The sequence below is a fragment of the Aythya fuligula genome, chromosome 16, assembly GCF_009819795.1.
Source record: "Aythya fuligula isolate bAytFul2 chromosome 16, bAytFul2.pri, whole genome shotgun sequence".
Taxonomy (NCBI): Eukaryota; Metazoa; Chordata; class Aves; order Anseriformes; family Anatidae; genus Aythya; species Aythya fuligula.
In genome coordinates this window covers 3,001,264-3,014,330 of record NC_045574.1, presented here as the reverse complement: position 1 = coordinate 3,014,330, position 13,067 = coordinate 3,001,264, and the positions used below count along the sequence as shown (strand labels likewise).

At 55.3% G+C, this 13,067-nt stretch overlaps 1 protein-coding gene across 1 annotated transcript in view; it reads left to right on the top strand.

The window, feature by feature from the left end:
* CBFA2T2 (CBFA2/RUNX1 partner transcriptional co-repressor 2) overlaps window positions 1-13,067 on the top strand; it is a 59,100-nt gene that overhangs the window by 17,264 nt on the left and 28,769 nt on the right. The gene's annotated exons all lie outside the window — the stretch shown is intronic.

Below are 13,067 nucleotides of genomic sequence, written 5' to 3'. Positions count from 1 at the left end.
TGGATTTCTAATCAGTGAGGGTGTTAGAGGGGGGAATTGGTTGTTTCCATTCCCCCCCCTCTTTTTTTTTTTTTTAATGACATCACCTCCTGGGTGTTTCTTCTTTACCAGTGCAGGAGGAGGGCAGCCGGCACTCAGGTCTCTTATCTTCCTCCCCCCCCAGCCATAAATCAGTGGCCGTAAGTAAAGTTTTGGTGACTTGATTAGGTTGTACTTAATTTGTCGAACCTTTGCCACCGCTGTTTTTTCCTTGGTGTTTGATCATAGTTCTGGGTGTAAATTCTGCTATTTCAGTTAAGGCCAGCTTTTGGTGCATGTTTTTCCCCCTCTCCAGGCAGAATTGACACGGCACAAACGCTGAACGCTGCTCCTGTTCCCCACTGAAGCAGGCGATATGATTAGATTTACTTGACAAATTAAGCTCATTAACGTAATCTGCCATGTGCTAATTTAAAGAACGGAGGTATTGAAAAGAGGATGTTTGTTAAACGTGAGAAATTGGCTGGGGATGGGGAGCTCTGAGCTCCGCTCGGGGCCGCTGGGGGGATGCTCCTCCAGCATCCTTCGAAGGGAGCGCGCCCGGCCCGGCTCCAGCTGCCTGCGAGGACGGCGAAAGGAAGGCAAAAAACCGTGTGAGCCGCCTGCCAAACCTGAGCCCGGAGGAGGAGGAGGATCCCGACTGGTTTCCATCGGATTGCAGTTAGCATGAATTTACAGTTTCCATTTAGCTTGATAAATGGCTTTGGCTGCCTTGGTGCGTTTGGATTTATTTTCTGCGCGGTGGAAAGCGGTCAGCTTCAAATGGCAAAGGCTTTCCAGGCCTGCCACGAGGGCCTGTGAAGCTGCTTTCCAAGGTAGGAGCACAGCAGGCAGAGAGCACAGCCGCAGCGTGCCCCGAGAGCCGGGTGGGACTGAGGAGACATCACGAGCAGCTCGGGTCCCTGGTGCTCGCTGTGGAAATGGGCCGTGATAGGCATAAAAATTCCACTGGAAACTGGGAAAATATTTCAGATTTCCTCACTTTCCTCAAAAACCACACTTAGCAGCAGGTATCAATAGCTCGCAGTGTTCAAACTCCGTTTGCATCGTTCTTTCCATGCAGCGTTCCCACAAGAAGAAAGCAGAAGCCGATTAACGCGGCGTCGGGGAAAGCAATTTCCCGAGCTGCTGCCCTCCGTCTTTCCACTGCATTGTCCGTGGGTCGCGGGGCTCCGGGCTCTGGTTTTTGGGTGCTCGTGGGGCAGTCTGGGCTGACTCGGGGGTGCTGCTCAGTGCCTTGTGTGCCCCTGCTTCACGAACAGCCCCTGGCGGTGTTTGGGAGGCTTTCTCCAGGATGGATTTCCAGGAGCGAGGCTTGTGTGTGGCACCCGGCTGTGCGCCAGCTCCAGTAATGATGATTTGAGAGCTGATACAAGCTGGTGTGGAAGGGCACATCCTTCCCGTGGGGCTGAGCCATGGGGCTGGCCTGATCCTGCTCCTCCGGGCACAACTGGGGATGCCTTTCCTGAGGGCACTGGGGTTCTGTACAAGTTGCCCTCTGGGCACCATGGCAAGGAGCACGTGGCCTTTCACCAAGGTTTATAGCGTCAAATCATAGCTATACTTAAAATCACAAAATCACAGAATGATTTGGGTTTGTAAGGACCCCAAAGCCCACCTGGCTCCAACCCCCTGCCATGGGCAGGGCACCACGCGCTGCACCAGGTTGGCCAAGGCTCTGAACACCCCCTGGGATGGGGCACCCGTAGCTCCTGGGGCAGCCCGTAAAAATACTTGGGGTGGCCTGAAGTTTCCCATCCCATCCCCTGGTCCCTGCTGCGCTGGGGCCGAGCTGTGAGGGGACCGCACAGCGCGAGGCGCCGGGCATCGCCTCGGCACACCCGGGGCCGTAGGAAACCAGCGGCGCTCATTCTGGTGCAAGGGGAGCTGCTCCTTGTTGGTGGTTTGTGTTTGTTTTTTGTCTCGCTTCATTGTCTGGGTAATTTAGGGATGGTTTTTCCATCTCGGCTGATGAAATGTTGAGAGCTGGAGGGTTTTGCGCAACCCTCATCGCAAGTGTCAGGAGCCCCGGCGAGCTGAACTCTCTGGGCTGCAGCGCTTCGGTGCCGTGCCCTGCGGGGAGGTGCCTGCAGCTGCTGGGGGGGGCACAGGAGGCGGGGGGGCTGCTGTGGATGTGGCTTGGTGAGCTCCCAAGTGCTGGGAATGCCCTAACCAGGAGCGTTCGGGGCTCCTGAGCCAGGAAATGTCCTGCCACGCTCGCACCAGCCAGCTGCAGGTCTCTGGGCTTTTGAGAAACCGGCGTCCCTCCGCTTTGGCAGCAGGGAGCTTGTAGTTTGTTGCTGTCCTGGCAAGGTACCTCGGTGTCTGGTTTTCAAATAGCTGGAGGGAGAGCTGCAATGGCCTGTGAAGGTGTCAGGAGGAGGATTACAGGGAGCCCAGAACCTGCCCGGCTCCGAGGGAGGCAGGCTGGCACGGTGAATCCCTCCTCACATCTTGCAACGTGCCCGAGCGCTCCCTGCCCGGGCTGCGGAGCAGATTTGCTGCAAGCAAAAGGCAAACGGCCTTTCCCCTCCCAGCTGCCTGCATGGCCTCTGGGGGGGTGCAGTGTGTGTGTGTGTGCGGGGGGGTCCCTGGGGGCTGCCCACCAAGGCGGGTGCTGTAGGTGGCAGAGCTGCGGAGCCTGGGCGCTACAGCAGGGTGTGGGGGGGGCACGGTCTGCAGCGGTGTCCAGAGGGTTTCTTTTACGAGCCTGCTCTGTTAGTGCTGTGAAATCCCTCGTGGGCTTTACTCCATGTATAAAACATTTAGGATTTACATTTTCCTTTAACACTTCCTCTTCGATCTGAGTAATACGTTACACATTTAATTGCGCTTCCTTTGAATTTTCCAGTCCTCGTTTGGTACCCTTGCAACATCAGTATCTTGTTATCTTGTTGTTGCTCCTAATTGCTACCACATGCCGGCTTTCCAGCGCCGCGAACTGCGCGGCTGGGGCTGGCGGGGGACTTCACATGAGCGATCTACGTGCGCGGGGAAACCTTCAGGAAATCAATTCGCTGCTTCGCCCGACAGCGTACCCCGCTCTGGCTTACGGGGAAAAAAAAAAAAAAAAAAAAAAAAAGGAAACCAAAGGCTCCTCCCGGCCCGATGCAGGGCGATCTCCGCTGCAAGGGGCAGCCTGCTCGCAGAGCCCCGGCTGTCGCCGGCCGTCAGCAGCATCCTGGTGGGCTGCAGGCGCTGGGAGGTGCGCGCTGGGTGACATCAGCTGGCCGGGAGCCCGGGCAGCGCGGCGCAGGCAGGGAGCGGGCAGGCGGCCGCGGGCGCGCGCCTGGAGCGGGGCGTTTGGCAAGGTGGGAGCCGGTCTGCTTGGCAGGACCTCCCCATCTGGGATCCATCTGTGTTTCCCTGGAACCGGACAGGCGGCTCCAGGCGGTGAGAAAGCGCAGATGTGAGGGACCTGACACATGTCCAGCTAATGAAAGGAGAAGGAAGGCTGGGCTCAGCCTGCGCTCCCGGATTAAGAGCGGCGGAGGGAGGAAGAGCCCTTTTTATTTATACTGCGAAGAAACTAGGTGTGTTCACCAGCAGCTGGATCGCGCTAACCTCGCCGCTTAGGGTAAGCAATCTATTTTTAAACGCGACGGGGGGGCGGCCGGGCTGCCTCGCCGTGCCGTGCCGTGCCGTGGGGTCCGCGGCGCCCCGACCCCGCCGCAGGTAGGGGCGAGGGGGGAGCGGGGGAAAACTTGCACGGGCTGCACAGCTGGCAAAACACCCAGCCCACGGGGGGAGAGCTGCGGGAGGGCTCACGCTACGGGGCTGTGGAATGGTTGTTTTTAATTTTTATTTTATTTTTTTTTAATCGTTTTTAATCCCCCCCGAGCACGAGGCTAGGATTCGGTGCTTTCTGGGGAAATGGAGAGCCGGGGAGGTTTGTGCGTGTTGTAGCAAAATGTGGTTTTTCCACTACGCCCGGTCTGCCTCCCCTTGGTGCATGCTAATGCTGGAGCCGGGGGGAAACCTGCAGAGATGGATTTTTTCCGTCGGCCCCCAGGTTTCCTCAGTTTTACCCGTATTTTCAGCGTGGCTCTGCATTGTGTCAGCACACTCCTTTTTGTCTCTGCGCTCCTCCAGCAGCAAGTGATGCTCCCAGCATGTAAATCTCCCGGATCAAGCCGGTGGTACAGGAGCAGACCTCCCTGCCCTGACGTTTTCACTGCCGGGCTGCAGACTGCTGCATCTCGCACCCTGCCTTATTCCGCCGAAATCTCCCGACCCCATGGGCATATTTTAAACCTGCCCTTCCCCCTGTCTCCCCCCACCCCATTCTTTTTGGGAAGGTTGGGCAGCAGCAGACGCTCCTCCAGCCCTCGGGAGCTGCGGGATGTGAGCATCCCTCCACGGCACGGGGCTGGGTGGCTGCTCCACGAAATATCCCCGGGAAATCAACCCGGCTGCTCCTGCCCCTGCGGCGCGCTTTGCCATGGGAGGGGTGCCCAAAGCAAAGTTTGGGGAGCCAAAATGTGCCGGGAGGGGAGGGGGGGGTCGCTCGCTGCGGAAGCGGAGAGGAAGAGAGGCGGTGTGCTAGGTGCTCCGTGCGGGATGGTTCCTCTTTTCCTCTTTTGTGCGCTTGCTGGTGCTTTGTCCGGGCTGGTTCTTGCTGTGCCAAGTGGCAGGGCTTCCCCAGGGAGCGCTGCCTTCCCACTTCGAGGGTTTCCTGCTCTTGGAGTTCGCAGAGGGCGGAGGTATGGCTTGGTGGCCGTTGTTTTTTGCTGTTTTATTTCTGAATAACGTTACGAGCCTGCTTCCAGACACGTTAAACGCTCGCCAAGTGTCCCCGCGTCCCCGGGGAGCAGGCGGGCAGCAGCTCTGCGGGCTGAGCGTCTCACAGCACAGCAGCACAAAGGAGGAAAGAAAACCAGCAAACCTCCGGGAGGCTCTGCGGGCTGTGACAGGGTCTGAAAGCCGAGCTCTGTGCTCCGGCAGGAGCCCCGCTGCAGCGAGCTTGCAGGCTGCCCGGCTTGGTGCAGGAGCAGCTGCTCCGGGGGGCTCGAAGCAGACGGAAGTTTTACCGGCATTGGCACGGCGTAATTTGGCCGTCCGACAACTAATTGGCTGGTTTCTTGCCTGGGGGAAACTTTTTTTTTTCCCTTTGCGGGTCCTGTAGAGGAAAACTAAAGGGAAGGAGGTGGGGTGTGGGTGGGGAGGGGGTGGCGTGGAGCTGGGTGGCTGCTGGGGGTGGCTGTGTGGGGATGGGGCAGCGCATCCGAGCGAAGCCGTTTCCAGAGCTGCCTGCTGGATGACACGATTTTCAGTTTTAATCCGGAGAAGGAGAAGTCTTGTCTGATGTGGGGAACTGCCCTGGCTCGGTCGGGATGGCTGAGGGCCCCCCGTAGGTGCCTCGGTCCCAGCCGCTGCCAGCCCCAGGGAGCCCAGACATGGAACAAGGGGAGGAGGTGAAGCTGGGGCGGTTTGGGCAGACAGTGCCTGCGGGCAGGGTGGGAAGGCTCTGAGGAGGGATAAAAATCGCTAAGGGCGAGGAGAACAAATGGTTAACCTGAGGAGGGCCCCTAGGAAAAAGAGCAGAAACCCCATTTAACAGTGAAAAGGCCAAAGCGGTGCTGCTGGGCCCTGCTCTGCGGGGTGATGGCAGTGTCACCCTGCCGGCCTCCGTGACCCTGCAGGCTGCATCTGCTGGCTGTGCAACCCGCCAAAACCGAAGGGAACCTGTGGTCAGGCTCTTGGGGTTTTTCCTGTTTTGTTCCTCTTAACCTTACCGAAGCCGTGCCCCCAGGAGAGGTTTTCCTGTCTCGCTGCAGCCTTGCTGGTGGGTCTTGTGCCAGTCCCAAATCGCCTCACCTCCATTTCAGAGAGCACGGGGCGCTGCTGCACGTCGCTCTGCAACAACTGGTGCAAGAGGGAAAGGACACGGTTTGACCCCAGAAGCCAGACCGAGCTCTCGAGGCAGCTCCTCGCTGCCCCGTGGGCGCTGTTTCGCAGGGGGCAGCGCTCCTCTGCACTGCTGCCTTGGGATGGGCAAGCCAGGTGGCTCTTGCTTTTTCCAGCTCTGATTATTATTTTTTTTTAGGGTTTGGACAAAACCCAAGATTTGCTTGACGTGCATGCACAATGTTTACAGCAGAGCTGGACAGCTGAATGAAGTCAGCTGAGGACTTGGGCATACGAAATGGGTGTAAGGGAGCGCTGGCTGGTGTCTTCAACTGGAGGTGGTCGTAATCTGCTGCTGGGTGGGTTTTTCCCCATCATAAAAGTGCTGGCTTGTTCTGGGTCAGATTGACAGCTTTGCTTTATCCCAGCATCCAGTGAACATTTCCATGTTGGGCTGCTTGTCAGGGGCTAGGTATGAAGTGGGTTTTGAGAGAAATTCCGGAGCGGTCCCTGGGGACAGCATCCCCGCGGCTTTCCGGGAGCCCGTTAAAGTTTTTGTCTTAATTGACGGGGCGTTTGGGGAACTGCTCCTGGTGGGAGCTGGAAAACCAGGCGGCTGTGGAGAGCAGGAGCTGGGAGGAACTGGTGAGCAGCGAGCCTTCCGCTGAGCGGAGAGGCTTGGGTTTGGTTCCCAGCTCGGTGAGGCAGGACCTCGACCTTCCCACCACTCCGTGTCAGCCGCTTACGTGCGAAAGGACAATGGCAATTTCAGAGGTTTCAAAGCATTTTAAAGTGTAACTATCACAGCCTTTATAGGGGCGGTACAGTGGCATTTCTATAAGCTTAAGGCTTTAGGATAAAGTGCATTGAATTCCCTGGGCTGGCTCCCAGCTGTGGGGCTCCCGTCCTTCCCATCAGAGGCAGGACAGGAGGTGTGGGGGTGAAGGGGGCCGGCCCCGAGACCGCTCTGAAGAACCAGCACTGCTGCAGACCTGCTGCTGGGCTTCCCCCAGTCCTGCGGGAGGTCCACGAGCCCGTTTCCCGAACAGAAACAGGACACACAAAAAAAAAAGCAACACCCAGATCCGCAAGGCATCAATAACGCGCCCCCACTGAGCCACCGCAGCCGAGGTGGGGAGGAAGAGGAGGATGAGGATGAGGATGAGGATGTGCGGAGCCCGCTGCAGCCTCGCCACGACTCCAACCTGTTGCTCTGCGGCAAGCCGGGCGCGCTGACAGCCCTCGCCTGGCTTGGGCTGCTGGCGGGGCGTCGGGGGAGCGGCTGATTGTGGGGGAACAGCTGTGCCGTGCGCTGCTGCCGCGTGCCGGCTCTGTGCCGCTGCGCCCAGCACCAGGTGCAGCCATTGTTCCGGCTGGTCCCTATTCAGCCGCCCTCGTCTGCTGCGCCCCGCTCGCTCCCTCATTGTTTCCCGAGGAAATTAGCATTAAAAACCCATCCGAAACCCCCATGTCCCTCAACTGCAGGTGACTGTTATTGGCCCCAGCTGCCACCCTCGTGCTTGATTACTTCCATATGGGGTTGTGGCAAGAAGTAGGATCCACTTATTGATTTTTTTTTTCCTTTTTTTTTTTTTTTTTTTTATTCCCCCCACCCCACACACACTTCACTCCCGAAGAACAATGCCCTGAAATCTATTAAGCCCCCGATAGGCTCTGCATCCCAGGCACTGTTACAACTGCAATGAACATTTTACAAGGAGAGCTAATTACACCCTGCCCCTGCCTCCTTCCTTTCTTCAGCCCCCACCCCATAAATGTAAAATAGCCAGAGGGCAAGTGGCAGTAAATTAAATCTTTGCAGTGTCCTGAGAGGAGGTCCCTGGCTAGCAGGAAAAAGTCTGTTGGTTTGAGATGTTTGGTGCTGGGTTTTGTTTGCTTTTTTTTGTAATCAGAAAATGGGAAACCCGTCTGCCTGGCATGCTTCTATGCCACACCTATAAAACAAATGAGCAGATCCCAACGTGGGTCTGGATAGAGAAGGAAAAAAACAAACAGGTTGGTTGTTAATTTGTTCGTGTTATCAAACGTTGAGAGGAGCTGAAGGGAAACCACACGCAAATCGAGGCTGCCAGATTCTGGGAGCGGGATTGTTTTCCCCCAGTACAGGCTGCACGGGACCCAAACCCCGAATCTCTTCTGGGTTTCTCACTCCAGAGCAGCAATGGGGCAGCCCGGTGGTTCCTAGCTGAAAGCAGGACAGTCCAGAAGGAGGACGGGTGGATTGTGTGCTCCTACGGAGGAGTTTTGGGTGTCCCGTGGGCTGCGCTGGGTCTCCCGGGAGGAGTTTGTTGAAGCTGCAGCATTGCAGCTGATGGCTCCTGGCTGAGCAGCTCGCTGGGGGCTGATGTTCTCCAGAGCACCCGGACGAGCTGTTGGGTGCGCTGCCAGGAGCTCAGCGGGCTGGCTGGAGAAGAAATCCCTTCCGCACCCCGTGAGCCTCAGCCATCGCAGCCTGAGAGGCTGTTTTGTAGAGGATCGGTGGGTTTAACAACCCTTGCCTTTGCCTTCTTGGAGTGCCCCAGCAGCCACCTCCCTGAGGGTCTGCATCGTTCCTTGCTGCTGATGCCCTGGGCAGCTCGTGCCCCTGCACTGCTGACACCCATAAATGTATCTGAATCTGCCCAGAGAAGACCATAGATGTTCTCTTCTGTCCTTAGAGCAACCTGTTAAGAACTGGTAACTGTCCAGATTGAAGCAAAACTAAGGAAAATTGTTACAGACTATTTTTACTTTCCTTCTTATTTTTTTTTTTTTCCAGGTTATGCTCAGTCTTTAGAACTCCCTTCCAGTGGAGGAACTGTAGTAGGATGCTTGGGTCGGTCGGTCTCTGGCCTTGCTTTCTTCCCAAGTCTGAGAAGGGAATTCCCATTTTCCCCCAGCTGCTCACTGGAAGGTGTGTTAAAAACAGAGAAGCCTTTTTGTTCGGATAACGCAGCATCTGTGGGCAAAGCATCCCTCTTGCTAGGCTGGAAGATGCTGAGGCAAGTGGTTATTTGTGTCCGTGTCTTTGGGAACAGCCGGGGCTTGGTTGGTTGACCTCACAAGTAGCAGTGCAAAGTTTTTCCTACAGGCAAGGACCAGGCTTGTCCGGAGGCTGTGTGTCTCTCGTAGGTTCCTTGGTGTTTGTCCAGCTGCCCTCCACCCCGAGGAGCACCCTGCCTTGATGGGGGACTCCACTGCTGTGGTTCGTGAGAAGGACTCAAAATAAAACTCGGGTTGGCACCTGAGGAGAGGGGTTTTACAGTCGGATCACCTGCTGCATGTGCCTCCTCCCTGACACAGCCCCACCCTGGCCGAGCTGCCCAGCGCAGGGCAGGTTGTGCACATCTGGCAGCGGGCTTGTAAAAAAGAAAACAAAAACAACAAAAAAGCCCCTTAAGGTGAGTCGCCAGGTGATGGGGTCAGCAGGATGGATGGAGCCAGTACAGCAACCACACGCAGTATTCTGAGCAATTTTCCTGAGACTTGTTTTAAACCCTTCAAAGTCAAATCTCAAACTTAGGGGGTTTCTTCTCCCTAATTAAATTAACAGGCCATATGGTGTTTACTGTGAATGCCTGCAATATGGAAGGAGCTACCTCCTGGATCACTTTCTTTTTCAGAAGAAGCTGCTTTACCTGATGTCGCTGTTCTGAAATGTTCTTTTCAGCAGCGGGTGAGATGGGTTATTTCAGCCGCCGCCGCTGGTGTCACCTTCTGGTCTGGGAGATGAGCTGTGCCGTAACCTTCTCTGTGTCTGCAGCCTCTTTGTCTTCTCCCAGCGTTTGTAATGCTGTTGTGCTGCCCGGTGGCAGCATGCACAGGTCAGGGTTGGTTTTTCAGGCGTTTTCACATGATTGCTTTCTTGATCTTGGAGCTGAGGAGCATAGAAAACACCTCAAGGTGAGGGTTTGGGGGTGTTTTGTTAACAACTACTACTACTTTTGTATCAAGGGAAACGTTACCATCTCAGGAGTATGTGAAACAGAAAGTTTTGGAGTTCTCTTCTTTATTAACGGAGTGCTTAAAAACAGTACTTTGCTTGAGCTGCTTTTATCTTTGCATGAAATCTGGAGGAGGAAATTAAGACGTTGGGGAAGTAAATCACCAGCTTGTTACTGGGCCCTTGTATTTAGGTGAATGGCAAAGTGGGGGAGGCATCTCCAACCCTCCAGGAGAAATGAAGGAACAAAAGCTTGGATTTGCTGTCTGTATTCAGCTACTTTAAGTCATTTAGTAGGGTTTGGGGGAAGCGTAATTCTTCCGTGCGTGTGGCCTTTGCCGTTGGCTCATCCTGCGTCTCTGCAGCGTTGGAAGTGAACCTTGCTCTGCAATCTTAACTTGTTGGTAGATCTCTTTCGCAGGGGCTCGGTGCTGGCGGCAGGGCTGGGTTACCCTTCATCTTCAGCCAGGCTCGGTGTGCGCTGGGCTGTGTGGGCTCCCGGGGGCAGCCACATTTCCGTCCGCTGAAAACACGGAGCTGCAGTAGCATATTCCCTGTAACGTATGCTCAAAGGGTGTTTCTGTGCAGAAGAGCCTCTCTAAAGATAGCATCATGAAGTTCTGTGTTGTCAACCAGGGACAGTTGATCTAAAAAACAACATTTGATACACAGACAAGGTTTGCAAGTGCCATCTGGATTCTGGGAGATGAGCTGGGTTGTGTCTGTTTTGCATAAACTCACCAGGAGAAAAAAAAAAAGTACTTGTAGGCAGATTAATTCTTCGGGATCACCTGAGCAGGACTGTTTATTCCACGCAAATGCCCTCGGTGACATCGGACACCGGTGTAATCCCATACCGCCGGGCAGCGTGTGCTGGTTGTGCATCCTTGGGGTGCTGGAAATAGTCGTGGCGCTCAGTGCTGCGCAGTGCTCGGCCCTGCCCGAGTGCGGGACTGAAACCCAGGTGCAATCTATTTAAATGCTTTTGAGCCCGTGATATTTTCATCTGTTCTCCAGCCCGCTGCAGGACAGGACCCAAAAACAATGCAGAGCCCTACAGAAACGGCTGGATTTTTAGGGAGACGGGGGTGCAGGGCACGCAGATGCCTGTCCCCAGAAGTACACCAGCGCCCCGGCAGAAACCCAGAGAGCATCAGGCGCAGCCCTGGGCTGAGCGGCGGCGCCTGCATGTAGGTATAAAACATACTCTACTTCAGGGCCTGTTTTGTGACTTTCTAGTTCTCCTCTCATATGCAAATGTCATTTGCCTAATGGGCTGGTGAGTGTAATTGAAAGGCAGCCTGCACTTGCACCATAGTGAAAAGTCTCACCTGTGCCCAGGCACAGATGGGGCCCTGCCTGGCTGCTGCATCATTAGAGGGAATTTATAGGCACCGTGTCACAGGCCTTGCTGTGACTGGGGGGAGGATAGCCGTTTAAAACAAACTTGTTTTTTATGTTGTTCGTTTTTTTTTTTTTCCACTTGTTGGTGTGTGGGGTGCCATCTCTTTCCTCGTCTGCAGTTGTGGTGGTCACGCTTCTTGTTTAACCTCTGTCACCAGGTGACAGCGAGCAGCTCACTGCTGACCCGTTTGTGGCAGACCCAGGAGCTTGAAGCCCTTTCTGTGCTGTGTGTAGGATGATGATTTGGAAACGAGTGCATCAGCAGCCACCCCGTGTACGTCCCTGTCCCCTGGGAGCTGGGCCGAGCCCACCCCTTCGCTCCATCCCTTGAGGAGCTCTGGAGCCCCTAGGGCTGTCCGTGGGACACCTCTGCCTGCACCAATCGTGCCCGTGTGGTGTCCGTCTGCTTGTGTGGGGCTGTGGCTCCAAAAGGCCTTACAGGCCTGTAGGTGCCCACCCACACCATCTCTCTTGGATGCCTTTAAAATCCACCCCCCGTGCCTTGCTGCCAGGGCCCAGCGCGACAGGGTTATGGCTGGGTGCAGGGCGAAGGGAAGAGCGATTTGGGTGGGGATGTGAGGAGTTTTTCTCACAAATACCCTCTTGGTTTGGATCCCGTGCCTGTCATTGATCAGGAGTGTTTGTGGGGCTGCAGGTACTGTGCTCAGCACCCAAGGGGATGAGGCACTTCAGGGAAAGGGGCAGAGGCCCGGCTGGCCAGGTCCTGCCTGCGGCCCTCCCCTGGGACTTGGGCACCTGCACAAAATTGTTAATGCCAGGGGTGGAAACAACTTCTGCCCCCCTCCAGCACGCTGCGGGCCTCTGGTGTCGTGGAGCCCTGGTTTTAGGTCCCATTTAGTGGAGTGTCAGCCCTGGGGCTGGTCGGCAGTGCCTGACGGGTCCTGCGATGGGACCGAGCAGCCCATCGGAGTCATCCTCCAGGGACCCAAGGGGGCTCCTCCAGCCGTTTTTCCTTTGTCTTTATGTGGCTGCTTCGTTCTGGGCAGAGTTTGGATGTTTTTTCTTCTTCTGGCGAAGAAGACCTTTGTTTTCACCTGACCACGATGAGCTTCAGGACTTGCACCTGCCCTGCTCTGTGCTTCACAAACGGGTTGGCTTTTTCTAGTTTAATTGAGGCTTTTGGTAATAGCTTCAGGCGGCCTTGGTATTACCTTTGCCTCTCTGTGGTCTAGCGGGTTGGTACAGATGGTGGTCTTCTGCCTTGAGATCTTCTCACTTCTTAAAGAAGTGCTTGTGCTTTTTTACTTGGTGTTATTGGTGTGCTGCTTGGGGTGCTGGTATTTCTGGGTCTGCCTCATAGGAGTGGACCTTTTTTATCTTAGTTCCTCTATTGTTCAGTCTGAGTATTTCCTACTCATCAGACACCCTCACCCCTTAGACACCAGACCTGCTGGAGCCATTCTCGTTAGCTTCAGGTCCCTGCATGCTCAGTGGCATCTGTGATGCCTCATGAAATCCAGGTTTGCTCAGTGCTAGCTATTTTTGCAGTCAGTGGTGGTTTTTTAGGTTGATTTATAATGATGGGAACCAAATCATTGAGCAGTAGAGCTTGGGAGAAGGAGAAAGGGAAGAGGAATGCAACCCTGAATCATTGTTTTGAAGCTTCTGACTTAAACCATCCTCCTGTGGATCTTTTGGTCATTAGGCTAAAAAATCCTGAAATCTTCAATTACTCGATGACTTTAAGAAGAGTTGGTTGTGGCTTTCGATCCATCCTCTTATTTTAAAGAAACCCTGCCCTCAGCAGCTTTCTCCCAGCCCAGGCCCTGCAGGGGCATGCCCTGCAGCGTGCTGCCCCTGGCGCTGCCCAGCC